General features: G+C 38.8%; 1 protein-coding gene across 1 annotated transcript in view; it reads left to right on the top strand.

The window, feature by feature from the left end:
- Positions 1-2,671: 2,671 nt before the first annotated feature.
- Positions 2,672-14,222, top strand: part of LOC113097109 (glucagon receptor-like) — a 42,643-nt gene continuing 31,092 nt past the window's right edge. The window contains exon 1 of the mRNA XM_026262313.1: positions 2,672-2,814. The gene's annotated coding sequence lies outside the window, so the exon portion shown is untranslated. The remainder of the gene's footprint in view (positions 2,815-14,222) is intronic.

Below are 14,222 nucleotides of genomic sequence, written 5' to 3'. Positions count from 1 at the left end.
AGGCCATGCAGCATGATTTGTTCTGCGAAGGCAGGACACTTCATTGACTTCTGTGAATTACAGATGTTGAGCTTCTGTTTTAAAAAGTGAAATACGATGGTGATATTTCAATGCAGAGCTTCATGTATATATATATTCAGAGCTTGCCTAAAAAAGATCACCATTCACTCTCCTTGGAAGCAATAGCTTGGCTTCTTATATCTGTCTTAAATGATGGCAGCACATGAGAAGATCATACTGGCTCAGAGTTCAGTAAATGATGGCAGCATTTGTATTTCTGAGTGAACTAGTGGTTTAAACGTCTGGGCTGCTGACACAGAGGTTACTGGTGATCTCCAGTAGTAGTAATTGAGCTCATACCCCGGCTCCATCAGCATTGTGCCCTTGAGCAAGACACTGACCCCTCAACCCCGGCAATTAGTATTAAACACTTGAGCTCTCATACAGTACTGTATGATGGAAGAGAGGTCACTGATAATGATTGTCAGTTCAGCTGCTGAACAATCAGTGCAGTTACACATTCATTGGTGCTTAAACTAAAATAGTTTATTTAAAATACAGAGAAAAGAGCACAATTGTGAAATATTATTACAATTTAAAACCATTGTTTTCTATGGGAATAATGTGTCAAATGAAATTAATTTCTGCGATGCGCAGCTGAATTTTCACCGAAAGTCTTCAGTGTCACATGATCCTTCAGAAATCATTATAATATGCTGGTTTGTTGCTCAAGAAACATTTCTGATTATTATCAATGTTGAAATCATTTGTGCTGCTTCAGATTTTGGTTGCAACTGTGATACATTTAGTTTTTGATGAATTTTAAGCTCAGTACAGCATTTACTTGAAACAGAAATCAAACGCTTGATTTAATGAAGACGAAAAGGTCAACTACATAATAAGCTGTCCGACAGCTCTTGCCCTCTTTCCATATGTTCAGCAAATCTGCTGTTTTCATGGCGTGATGTCCTGACTCGTGTGTTTCTTTCTGCTGATAGAGATAGATGCTAGTTCAGCAGAAACTCCCAGATTCTCCTTTATTCTGTCAGTATACGGTGTGCTTAATGAAGCCGGATCTCCTCTGTGTTGTCTTGCCTGGAGTGGCTCTGATCTGAACATCTCTGAGGGTTCGGTTGAGATCTATACCGCAAGCCTGAGACACACGTGTGCTATGAATTCAGATCACATCCGAATGCATCACCACACACAATCACAGACTCTGGCTGTGCTCGGAATCACCTACTATGAATATTTTATTTGCAGAAAATAGTACCATATACAGCATATAAATTCTTCATGCATGCCTTAAGGAAAATCATCATTTGCACAAAGATATGGCTGCACTTAGCCGTACTGCGGTTTCTGGGTTTATTGAAAGGCTCCCCTTTTCCAAATTAACTGATTATCAGTAGCAGTTTTCTTGACTCATTATTTGATCGGAATAATTGGGGTCATGTGAAAACAGTGTAGCATTCAATAATGTTGAGATGCATGTTGCATAATGCATGCTGTTTTTCTTACTACTATTTTTTTTTCATGTATAAAGCTGTTGACAAACATGTTAAGCAGCCGAGGGTCAAAGGTCATTATAATTTGCATGAGCTGTTCTGCGGTATATAAATATGTTTTGTTTGTTTTTATGTACAATTGGAATAAATCTGCAGAAACTGGGACAGATTAACAGCTGTAAAGAATATATTTACATGATGCTTACAGTCTGTTCAAGGAGAGTTTGGGGACGAAGTGTGATATGCATGTGTGTGTGTGTGTGTGTGTGTGTGTGTGTGTGGTTTGGCCAGGCTTTAGTATCATATATCCTGGTTCTTTATGCTGAGATACTCAATCCCTGAGCTATTTGTACAAAGCCGATCTGAACCTGAGAGCTGATGCTAGACTAGAGATGAGAGCTTGAACCATTTTTAATGGTCAGGCATAAATGCATGCTCTTGTAATAACATACTGAGATATTTTATTTAAAAAAAAGAAAAAAAATGGGACAGTTTATGAAACCTTTATGTCAGAATGAAAAAAAAAAATGTTGGTATTTCATTATTCTCAATGGCAACTTTAATCAGATTCACATTTACCGTAACATATTCATAAAAGTCACCCTTAAACTCCCTACAACCTACTATTTGAATTCTTAAACACTTTACAAAACATATATTTGTTTAGTTTTGCATCACAATATTGTCATAAAAACCAAGTTCCAAATAGTTGTCCTTAAACTACTTCCAACTTCCATTTAGCTTATAGCTTATGTAATGTCTTATTTTCCCTTTATATTGATTTTGGGGTGAAATATGACCCAGAAAAATGCACTGTCACAAGAACAGCTTGCTTGCCTTGAGCTCAGAGCAGGTTTGCTGGTTAGACCGGTCTAGTTGGACTCCTAGATTATGTTTTATCATGGTGCAGTTATTCTGCAGAACTGTCACTAATCGAAGTATTTAGAGAGTATTTGTGTGCCGATGTGTTTATATCTTATTTGTTCAGAGCAGTCGGAGATGTTCTCGCTCGCTGCTTGAAGTCTTAATTATATTTGAACCGATATTGATCAGGTGCGCGCAGTCTGCTGTAGTAAACACGCCGCCCGCGGTGACGTCACGCCGGGCTCCCGGTAACGGAGCTGATCCGCGCGCGCTCCGCGCTCAGCCGCAGGAAACAACGGCACATGAGGCACGAGAGAAAGTACTGAGTCTTCAAGCTCTTCTGCTCTCACTGATCACCGAGTTTCAGTCAGTTTGCAGTGGATTGACGAAGTGTTGGATTTAGTGAAGAAGGTGAGCAGCTGGAGAGATGAAGCTCGCGCTGGTGAGTGACTGATTTCAAGCGTTCATCACATTCATCATGTGAGGGTCTGTTGATCCCTAAAAGTGTTCGAGTTCATTTTCTCTCAGAAACATGTTTTACATGATGTTTGGTCATTCAGACAACAGTTTGAATTACTTTCGTCACAGCGGACCTGCGTTTTATGAGGATTTGACTTTGTATTAAAGCAATCAAACTCTCATTGTGAGTGTTATGAGAGATGCATGAGCCTCACACAACCATAATTGTAAGAGCCATATTTCATATTCCAGAATTTATATTTTCACATTTTTTATTGTTTTTGTTAATAAGTTATTTACTGTTGAATATATTTACTTGGTTTATATTTGCTCTTACTGCGCATGTTCAGTGACGTCATTTTGGTAGTTGTGTGAAAAGATATTGACGCATATGCAGTAAGTTTATACGAACGGAAGAACACAAAGCTTTTGACCGTTTCATAATTGTTTTCATATAGTATAAATTGGCTAACAAGTATCTCTTCAAATAAGTTGTTGAGAAGATATCGCTGAACAAGAGGATTATGCTGTATTTGAGAAATGTGATTCTTTATTGACTTGGAAGAATAAACCACGATGAAGGAAACTTTGAGACTTCTAGTGATGAATACAAATTAAGAAGAAACGCGTCAAAACTTGTGAAATAATTACAAAGATACTCACATGTCCCCCACATGTAAGTCAAAAGCTTTATCCGTTGTTTAAAGAATTATTGCAAGTGCGGACGTTACAGCACGTTAAAGGAAGACCGTGCATGCGAAGTCAGAAGGGCTCGTTTGCTGCTGGACAAACAGTATCGTGCAGTATTGTGTATATTGGAGGTATGAATGAAGGGATATCGATCATCTTCTTTGCAAGAAGTGTTACTGAGCAACTTCTATCGTAAGTGAACTTGCACGCTATTAAGTTTCATAAATGGCGGACAACAAAGACGACGACGATGATGCTATTACGCGGTCCGACCGCAAGAGGGCGCCAACTGACAAAGGTTTAGAAGAGAAGCTCCACAGCAAGATAAACGCCAGAAGAGGCAAGTTGAGGCAATTAACCGCAAAATCAAGCGAAATTGAACTGCTTATGGAGAATGTTTGCAACGTGAATGATGTTGAAAACCACCAATTTAAAGTCTACAAACGGCTGTTTGAAGAATTTGTTGAAAGTAATGCATCAGTGTTGCTGTATTTAAAAGATGAAGAGCATGATGCCGATCAGGATTTCTGGTTTCAGCCTAAACTAATCTGCTGCAAACAATTCATTGAAAAAGTGGAGTCGTGGATTGAGGAAACCAAGAAGTGCATTAAGATGTCTCAAATTTGTGACGATGTCACACCAATGGACAGTGTGTCAATGGTGTCTTCCAAGACTATCACTTCTAATAAGTCAGGAAGTGGAGCAACGTCTGTTTCCAAAAAGTCCTCAATATCCACAGCATCCTCAGCTCGTCTTAAGGAAGAAGCTAACAGAGCAGCTTTGTTGGCTAAAGCAGCCAGTTTGAAGGAAAGGCAGGAATTGGAAATGAAAGAAGCACAGTTAAAGGCTGAAATGGAAAAGTTGGAAATAGAAACGGCTCTTGCGATGTCTAATGCCAAAATTAAAGTGTATCAAGATTGCGAAGAACAACAACAGTGTGCAAGTCAAATCGGGGCTATCCAAGCAGCTGATGTGTGCATTCCAAACCACGAACATTATGAATATGATGAATATAGTGTAACATCAAATCACAGCAAAAAGTCATCGTATCCTGAAGTAATTTACTCAAGTATACCTGTAAGTGTCAGACCTAAGAAAACAAATACTGCGAAGGAATGGTCGGCACCAGTCAATGAAGTAGCTGGCCGTAATAATGATACTTCAGAACTTCAAAAAGTGATGAAACGTCAGACAGATATCACAGCAATGCTAGTGAAGAATCAACAGATGTCTTGTCTACCTCAACGTGATATTCCTTTGTTTCATGGAGATCCACTTGAGTTCAGGTCTTTTATGAAAGCGTTCAAACATGCTGTTGACTCCAGAGCTGAAAGTAGTGCTGACAAGTTGTACTTCCTGGAGCAGTATACAAGAGGTGAGCCCAGAGACCTTGTAAGAAGTTGTCAGCATATGCCAGATGATCGTGGTTATGCAAAGGCAATGAGACTCTTGCACGAGAAGTTTGGAAACGAACTGCAAATTGCTACAGCCTTAATGCAAAAGACATTCAAATGGCCTGAAATTAAGTCAGAGGATGGAAAGTCTTTAAGTGCATTTTCACTATTCCTAGTCACTTGCCGCAATGTAATGGAGGATATTGAATATATGGATGAGTTAGATAATCCTACCAACATGAGGATTATTATCTCAAAGCTACCCTACAAGTTGCGTGAAAAATGGAGAGCACATGCTTACGAGTATGAGGAGCGCAACAGAAGAAGAGCCAAGTTCATTCAGTTGGTGGAGTTTGTGGATCGCCAAGCAAAAGTAATATCAAACCCACTTTTTGGGGATCTGGATGCTTTGGCAGGTGATAAAAAACAGACCAACAAGTCTCTTCAAGGATCTAAGTTTAAAAAGGAAGCAAAAAGAAGCAGCAGTTTTGTAACTGACGTCAAACAGGTTGGTGAAACTCAAAAAGACTTGACTATGTTAAAAACCAACAGTACATCAGTCATCAGTGCCTACACAAAACCTTGTGCATTCTGTGAGAAAGGCCATACCTTGGAGCAATGTTACCAATTCAGTGCTAAGCCATATAAAGACAAATTGGACTTTTTAAGAAAAAGTGGATTTTGCTTTGGATGCTTAGTGAAAGGACATTTAAGCAAAGACTGTAACAGAAGAAGCACATGTCAGCTGTGCTCAAAGAAACATCCTAGCATGTTACACTTAACCATACAAGACAAGATTCCTGAGAAGGAAATGGTAAAAGTTGAAAGGACTGAAGTTACCAATTTACCTGCCACAGTGAGTCATGAGACAAGTGCGTGCACTGGGTCCGGAGACAACTGTGTTCTTGCCATAGTTCCTGTCAAGATAAAGTCAAAAAAGAGTGATAAGTGTTTGGAAGTGTATGCTTTTATGGACCCAGGCAGCTCTGCCACCTTCTGTACTGATGCATTAGCAAGACGGTTGAATGTCCAGGGTAGAAAGATCGACATGATGCTAAGCACCATGAACTCAAAGAAACGAGTGGAAAGTTATGTCCTCACAGACTTGGAAGTGAGTGGATTGGAGGAAAACTACTTCATTGAACTTCCCAAAGTGTTCACACAAATGAGCATACCAGTGTCAATGGAAAACATTCCACAACAACATGATGTTGACAAATGGCCGTACCTAAGTGAAGTGAAGTTGCCTCACATTGATGCTGGAGTGGAAATCCTCATAGGAAACAAGGAATTCAAGCTTCTGGAACCTTGGAAAGTAATTAATAGTAAGCACAATGGGCCGTATGCAGTGAAAACTGCCCTTGGATGGGTTTTAAATGGACCTCTTAGGGAACCTGTTGAAGAAAGCATTCATCGAGATGCTCAAACAAATCTTACAGTCAACAGAATCTCCATTGAGAGTGTAGAACAGATGCTGATCCAACAGTACAACCACGATTTTCCTGAAAGAAATTGTGATGACAAAGCTGAATTGTCGCTGATGGATCACCAGTTTTTGGAATCTGTGTCTAATTCAGTGCAGTTTTCCGATGGTCACTATTACGTTGACCTTCCTATCAAGAAAACAGTCATCCAAATGCCTAACAATCGCACTGCTGCTGTTCAGCGAGCACTAAATATCAAGAAAAAACTTCAGAAAAATCCCTCCTTTCATGCAGAGTACACAAACTTCATGACTGACATGCTAAACAAAGGTTACGCAGTCAAGGTGAATACATCACACTTAAATCATCAAGATGGTCAAGTTTGGTATATACCTCATCACGGTGTATACCATCCTCAGAAGAAAAAACTGAGAGTGGTGTTTGACTGTGCTGCCAGTTTCCAAGGAATGTCTTTAAATAGTGAACTCCTACAGGGTCCAGACATGACAAATACACTCATTGGAGTGCTTACTCGCTTCAGACAAGAGTCAGTTGCCATGATTGCAGATATTGAAGCTATGTACTATCAGGTAAGAGTTCCTGAAAAAGACAGTGATATGCTTCGTTTCCTATGGTGGCCAGATGGGGATTTAAATCAGAACTTGGATGAGTACAAGATGGTTGTCCATCTCTTTGGTGCTAAGTCATCTCCAAGTGTAGCTAATTTTGCCCTTAGGAAAACAGCAGAAGACAACCGTAGCAAGTCAACACTTGAAGCAGTCAATACAGTTCTCAAGAACTTTTATGTAGATGACTGTTTAAAGTCTGTTTCAAGCTCTGCTCAAGCAGTTGCCTTGCACAATGATCTCACAAAACTTTGTGCGAGTGGAGGATTTCGTCTTACAAAGTGGGCAAGCAACAGTCGTGACTTGTTGGCCTCTGTGCCAGAAAGTGAAAGAATTGCAGGTGTCAGAGACTTGGATTTAAGCAAAGATGCACTACCTGTTGAGAGAGCATTAGGGGTGTTATGGTGTGTCAATTCAGATGTGTTCAAATTCAGAATCAATTTGAAAGAAAAACCTGTAAGCAGAAGAGGAATTCTGTCAGTCACAAGCTCCATCTATGACCCCTTGGGCTTTCTCGCACCTGTAATATTGCCATCAAAGATTCTAATGCAACAGTTATGCAGAGAAAAACTTGCCTGGGATGATGACATTCCAGAACAGAGTGCAGAAAGGTGGATTTCCTGGTTAAGTGGTCTAAATCAGTTGACTGACTTCAGTATACCAAGGTGTATAAAACCAGTTGACTTTGGAGTGTCCACTTCAGCGCAGCTACACCACTTCTCAGACGCTAGTGAGGTGGGATATGGAGTTGTCACATACCTCAGATTGTTAAATGCAGATGGACTTGCACATTGCGCCTTCATGATGGGGAAGTCTCGTGTGGCGCCACTGAAGCAGACCACCATTCCACGTATGGAGTTGGCTGCTGCAGTTGTTGCTGTTAAAACAGACAAGATGCTGAAAGATGAACTGGAATTAGAATTGCATGAATCTGTATTCTGGACTGACAGCACCACTGTTTTGAGATATATTGTCAATGAAGGACTTCGTTTCAAAACGTTTGTTGCCAACAGAGTTGCCATCATACGAGAGTCAACTAGACCACAACAGTGGAGGTACATCAATACCTCAATGAATCCTGCTGATTGCGCATCCAGAGGACTTACTTGTGAAAGGTTCATGAAAAATGTGAACTGGATCAATGGTCCTTCTTTTCTCAAAGAATCAGAAAGCAACTGGCCTGAAACTAATCATGACCTATCAACAAATTTGGTTGACAGTGAGGTTAAGCAATCAGTAAATCTTCTGTATGCAGTGGATGACACAGATGCTGTGAACAAATTGATCAATTATTACTCAGATTGGTACAAATTAAAGAGAGCCGTGGCATGGATCCTTCGTTTCAAAGACTTGGTTATACAGCGCAGCAATCAAGTAACAGTCAAAAACAGAAAAGTTCGGAGTTGTAAAACAAATTCCACAACAGAAAACTGCAAAGCTCTAACAATGCAGGATTTAACAAGAGCTGAAAATGAGATCATCAAGTTCACTCAAAGTCAAAGATTCAAGGAAGAAATGTCCATGTTGCAAAAAGGTAATCCATCTGTGAAAAAGAACAGTTGCCTTTCTAAAATGGATCCAATACTTCAGGATGGGTTGCTAAGAGTTGGAGGTCGTCTTGGCAGATCTGCAATGTCTGAGCATGCAAAGCATCCCATAATTATACCCAAAGACTCACATGTCACAACTTTAATCTTACGAGACATTCATGAGAAAATTGGACATTGCGGAAGGAACTATATGCTGTCAAAGTTGCGACAAAAATTCTGGCTTCCTTCTGCAAATTCCATCGTTAGGAAGTTTCTCTCCAGATGCGTGACATGTAGAAAGATCAGAGCAAAGGCTGCAGAGCAGAAAATGTCAGAGCTGCCACTAGACAGAATAATACCAGATCAACCACCTTTCACCAATGTCGGGGTTGATTACTTTGGACCATTTGAGGTCAAACAAGGCAGAAGTAATGTTAAAAGATATGGGGTATTGTTTACTTGCCTTACAACAAGAGCTGTGCATATTGAAGTTGCACATTCACTGGACACCAACTCATGTTTAAATGCCATCCGTCGCTTTGTGTGCAGGAGGGGACAAGTGTCAATTATGAGAAGTGACAACGGTACTAATTTCATAGGTGCTGAGGTTGAACTTCGCAAAGCAATTCAACAATGGAACCAATCAAAAATTGAAAGTACTCTCTTGCAAAAAGGAATTCAGTGGATTTTCAACCCACCTTCTGGATCTCATTTCGGTGGAGTGTGGGAAAGACAGATAAAGTCTGTTAGAAAAATCCTGAGATCTGTGTTGAAAGAACAAACACTTACTGACGAGAGCTTGCATACATTCCTGTGTGAAGTGGAAGCAATAATAAATGACAGACCACTTACCATTGCAACAGATGATCCCACAGATCTGGAACCCTTGACACCTAATCACCTTCTATTAATGAAAAAGCAACCAGCCTTACCTCCTGGTCTTTTCAGAAAGGAGGACTTGTATGCACGTCGCAAGTGGAAACAAATTCAGTATCTTGCTGACCTATTCTGGAAGAGGTGGGTGCGTGAATATTTACCTTTGCTCCAGGAGCGTCAAAAATGGACTCAGGTAAAGAAAAACCTTTCAGTTGGAGATGTTGTCCTGATAATAGACGACTCGTCTCCAAGAAATTCGTGGGTCTTTGGAAGAATCATGAAAACGTTTCCAGATGAAAAAGGGCTTGTAAGACGTGTGTTGGTTAAAACCAAAACCAATACCTTGGAAAGGCCTGTTGACAAGTTGTGCCTTATCTGTGAAATGGACTGTTAACTACTCCTCAAAAATTAATGGGTGTTTCTATACCTTATAAAGACTTTGGAAATTCCAGAAAATAGATAATAGACACTTATTGTCTTTAAGGTAATGCATGATATAAGTATTTTTTGGCTCTTTTGTTTTTGTTAAAAAGGTAATTGTCAGTCTGCTTGCCTGTCAATTAGGGCCCGGTATGTAAGAGCCATATTTCATATTCCAGAATTTATATTTTCACATTTTTTATTGTTTTTGTTAATAAGTTATTTACTGTTGAATATATTTACTTGGTTTATATTTGCTCTTACTGCGCATGTTCAGTGACGTCATTTTGGTAGTTGTGTGAAAAGATATTGACGCATATGCAGTAAGTTTATACGAACGGAAGAACACAAAGCTTTTGACCGTTCATAATTGTTTTCATATAGTATAAATTGGCTAACAAGTATCTCTTCAAATAAGTTGTTGAGAAGATATCGCTGAACAAGAGGATTATGCTGTATTTGAGAAATGTGATTCTTTATTGACTTGGAAGAATAAACCACGATGAAGGAAACTTTGAGACTTCTAGTGATGAATACAAATTAAGAAGAAACGCGTCAAAACTTGTGAAATAATTACAAAGATACTCACATGTCCCCCACAATAATCATATTTTCTGTACAGAAAAAAACTGCAGAATCTGAATCCAGATGAGAAGTTTAAGAAATCCTGCAGTTGGTGAGCAGATTAAAGATGATTATTGGTATTGGTTATTATTTTTGACAAGTATAGGCTAATATGCCTATACTTTTAATAAGATACTGTAATTATGATGTGCGATGCATAGGCTACACGGAAATAAATAAATAATACATTACATACATACATAAATACGTATATAAAAATCTGAGATTTGTAAAAGTTAACCCTCTATATACAAAAAAAATATTATTATTTTTTTATGAATCATTTAAAGGTAAATGTGTGTGTGTGTGTGTGTTTTAAGGGAACAACTGCACTTTTTTATGTACAGAAACATGCCCAGCAACCCCATCCCACATTTAAAGAAAATGTTTAATTGTCTTGGAAATGGTTTATGAATTGCATTGATTGTGTGGAATGAATCACATGACCTCCAGGAGACATGTTCTTGATGTTTTCACACAGTTTAATGAATGTAGTACACATTTCTGTTTGCGTGCTCTGAATGGGTCAGCAGGGCTGTGTGTGCACCCGTCTGATAGCCGATCTTCTCCGTCACTGTGACGCTCCTGATGTTCAGTGATGAACAGGACACTGATGGATATAAATAGTGAGTTTGAGGAATCAGTCTGTGTGGCAAAAGATAATTTCTGCTCGCTGGCCGGTAATGTTCTCTTGTCTGGTCGTTAAATGAGATGTTTATCTCATGTAGAAGTCATTCACCTGAGTGTGCTCTTTGAGAGGCTGCACACGTCGCTTCCCCATGAATAAAGCACACGCTGGATCTGTGTGTGTGTGTGTGTGTGAGGGACACTTTAGTAAAGCAAACTGGTCAATAATCAGAAGCAGGCATCCAGAGCTTTAGTCACATATTGACTTTATGTTCCAGGAGTGTTTGAATGTGATACAGTGAAAACATGATCAGTTTGGTGATCACTGCTCTGGAGCTCAGATGTGCTGTTATTATAATCTCCTGGGATTGTTATAGGAGCGTTCCTGCATTAGCAGATTATTTGCTCTGGGTTTGGCTCTTCTGTGAGGGACTGGTCATGTATGTTTGTCCTGGATTAACCCAAACTGCCCAACAGTCCTGTGAAACCTCACCTCACTTACATACTGTTACATATGAACTCAATACAGTTCTGCCATTATCTGTTTAGGCTATAAATGACAGCAGCCGAATTTACCATATATATATATATATATATATATATATATATATATATATATATATATATATATATATATATATATATATATATATATATATATATATATATATATATATATATATATATATATATATGTATGTATGTATGTGTGTGTGTGTGTGTGTGTGTGTGCATTTATTGATTTAAAATAAATAATGCTATTCAAAACATTAAGTATATAAATAATGTTACGGTAAAGCAATAAGAGGGAAATGAGCAAATAATGGCAGAATTGTAATTTTGTAAGAGGCCGAGTCGTTTATGTGTGCGTTTGTGTCATTGTCTATTAAGTTATTTTTGAACTGTTTTATCAAATATTAAATTCACTTTAGCTTATTTAATTTAGTCTGTTGATAGAAAAGTGTGAAAACAGTCATTACTGAATAAATTGCTTTTTCCTCCTCCTCCTCCTCCTCCTCCTCCTCCTCTCTCTCAGTGTGTGTGTGCGTGTGTGTGTGTGTGTGTGTGTGTGTGTGTGTTGTAAGCAATGAAATACAGAAGCATCTCTGTTTCAGGATCCTGATTATAATTAATCTTTTAGTCCAATATTATTTATTTACCCTTTATTAACTCAGTCTAATTCTCTAACACCAATCTTGAATCAGTTGTAGGTTTGTGGCATGAGTTTGCTCAGCTGAAGGTGTAGTTGACTCTGTAGATGGAGGTGCAGTGATGAAGCCGGATCCTCTGTGAGAGAATCACTCTCAGTGCTGTCACATCAAGCGTGTCACACACGTGATTAGAAACACAACCCCGTTAACATGTGGCCAGTCGGATCTCCCTTAAAGCACATTGACAGTATATTTGTATTCAGCTAGGGCTGTGATTTACTGCTCCGTCTCATGGGGAAACACACACACACACACACACACACACACTACTGAATAGATTAACCAGCCCTGAGAAACAAAATGCCGTTCTTCAGGGAAAGGGTTATTACTTTAAAGAAAACATTGTTAGCATTAGCATTAGCTGCTGGTTGATGTATAGTGACGTATATAAATGAAGCAGGATCCTGATTAGCTCTCAGAGCCATTCATCACAAGCTCTCAAACATGTGCGGGGCAGCTCTATGGGAATATATTCTCTCACAAAGCCACTTTATGTCCTTCAGAGACGTGGGATATAGTGCGTACGAGTCTTTAACTGCTGTAATCATGCTTCAGTGGTGTCTTTTTTGACTGTGTCCTGGTCACTGCTGTTTCTGCTGAATTCAGATCTTGAAAAGAAAAGAAAAGAAAGTCATGTGAATTTTAGTGGGTAAATGAAGACAGAAGATGCATATTTGAGAGATCTATTCCTTTAACTCAGAGCAGGACACTCAGTCTGAACACATTTGATTCTTCTCACTGAATCAGTTCACTGAATCAGTTCACTCAGGGAGGTTTAGCACTTAACATCCTCTGTTCTGAGTCTTTCCACATGCACTGCATTTCCAAAAGGCTGCTTGTACAGATTTTTCTTCTTTTAATTTATAATGTGTGTGAATTTTAATGTGTTTTGGCTTTTTTTTGGAGCTTGGCGGTTTCTGTTCACTGCTGCTTCTGTTGATTTGAAAACAATGGTTTAGAAAGTCTTCAGAAAACCTGAATTTGTCTTTCACTGGGGAAAAAAAAATGATTTTGGCAGAGTAAATGATGAGAGTAGTTGAATATCTGAGTGAACTATTTCCTGAAGTCAGGAGCGGCACACTCAGTCCGAACACATTTGATTCTTCACAGTGATTCAGAATCAGTCTGATTGATTCAATGCATTCAGGGAGTTTTACACTATATAACACCTGTGGTTTGCTCAGTGCTGTTTTGAGTGCTGAATTCTTCCAGCTGCTTGTTAAAAATGTTATTTTATTGTATGCATTTGTTCAGTAGTTATGTATATGTTCATAACTAGTCATTAATGTGTCTTCTTGAGTTCATAACAGATTAATCTATGCTAATGAGCCTTTTTCAGATTTCATCGCCGAGGGCAGAGAGTCTCAGATGTAAGTCTGACAGGTTTGGAGCTTGTGCCGATTGATTTTTACTCTGCTAAATTAATATCATTTTTATTTGTTTGATTCTGGTCTTTCTACAAAACCTTATTTATTCATATGCATACTGTATGTATGCAGTCCTCTCTTATAACTCTGTACTTTGTTCATATTTCCAGTGAGGACAGTAAAGGATCTGGTCTTTGATGTTGTTGGAATATTAATGAAGCTCTAGATAATGAAGGAGCAGTGATGTGGGCTGCTTTTATAAATCACAACAGAGAAGCACAACACAATATAGCTGGTTGTTCAAAGCAATGCTGGTGCTGTTATGAGCGTCTCATCTTACACTGTTATATTTTAACAGTTGAAGATGTGCCTTAGACCTATGATTTTAACCTGGCAAGCCATAAAACAGGTGAGAAAAAATCTAATGTCTAAAGACCAGAAGATCACAGATTTCCATAAGAAAATCTAGTTCATAAAAGTACAATGGTGCATATTTTCTCTTTGTGTGTGTGTGTGTGTGTGTGTGTATGACTCATGACGCTCGCGGTCTTATTTAAATAATTTACCTCTATTGTCAGGAACAATATGTAATTAAAATGCTAC

The sequence above is a fragment of the Carassius auratus genome, unplaced genomic scaffold, assembly GCF_003368295.1.
Source record: "Carassius auratus strain Wakin unplaced genomic scaffold, ASM336829v1 scaf_tig00216111, whole genome shotgun sequence".
In the NCBI taxonomy this organism is placed as follows: Eukaryota; Metazoa; Chordata; class Actinopteri; order Cypriniformes; family Cyprinidae; genus Carassius; species Carassius auratus.
This window is presented reverse-complemented; position numbering and strand designations above follow the sequence as displayed.